Source organism: Botryllus schlosseri, chromosome 2 (assembly GCF_051294905.1).
Source record: "Botryllus schlosseri isolate E-star chromosome 2, Bs_hap1, whole genome shotgun sequence".
NCBI lineage: Eukaryota > Metazoa > Chordata > Ascidiacea > Stolidobranchia > Styelidae > Botryllus > Botryllus schlosseri.
Window position 1 is genome coordinate 20,871,875 of NC_137237.1, and position 1,116 is coordinate 20,872,990.

Consider the following 1,116-nt stretch of genomic DNA (forward strand, 5'->3'; position numbering starts at 1 on the left):
TGGTACGAACTCGAGTCGTGAACTTATTGCTGATTCGTATCATTCCATTCCAGAGGTGAAGAAAGTTGTTGCTGGGGCTTCTCAAGTAGAAGTATAGAGAAGTAATGCAGTATATTATGCTCAGTGGCTCGTTACGTAGCGACAGAAAAAGCGGGTTTTAAGGTATGCCAGATCTAGTTGAAGTGGAAGTAGAAAACGAAAAGTTGAAAAACTACTCGAATAAGATAGTTGAAGAAGTTGATTGGGAAGAGGTGTTATACAAACTTCTGTTAGTCAATCACCCACAAAAATGACTTAAATTTGTTAAATACATATTTGTGATGCAGAGTATTTCAAAAAAGTAGAAACACCTTTTCGTTAGCCTACTGACTTCCTTTGTTCCATTCATGGCAAATTGTGTGTGACTCCAACAGTAATTAACTTGCTACTTCATAAGTACCGTTGAAATGAATGTGTCGGATTCCCTCCATATAGCATGCGTGTGCTGGATAATCCAGGTAATTGATAAGCTGAGCGATATTCAACAACCTTAATGCACTCATCGGCTATCCCGTGATTTATCATCGCAGACAAATGACTTAACCATGGTGGGGGTTGATGGGAAAGAGTTTTGAGGATGATTCCAGCCGTCATATTTCATTTGCTGTTGTTTTTATGTTTCGTTTTGAGTTAAATCCATTTTCTGGTTACATTTTATCGATTTTTTTACCCCACTCCCCAATTGAAAGGAAATTCACCCAGGAGTAATTCATCCCAGCGCGCTCTATATGCTTCAATAAATACAGAAAAAGGCATTAATCTTTCTTATTTTTCGCCCTCGACAAATAATCTAACGACCAACGTCGACTACAGCAGATGCTTTCAATCTTCTTTCAACCTTTTGCAATCATCGTTCCAAATATGGGTTGTGAGCAGGTCTAGAACAGGGGTGGGCAAACTACGGCCCGCGGGCCGCATGCGGCCCACAAGACCGTTCTGTGCGGCCCGAGGGACTCTGAAGATACTTATTAAAAATATTGATAAAATCGAAGTAATTCAGGGTCTCGATTAAACTTTTTCTTACTATATATCACCATGATAATTGTAGAGCCGTGGTTCTCAAACTGGGGGGTGCCA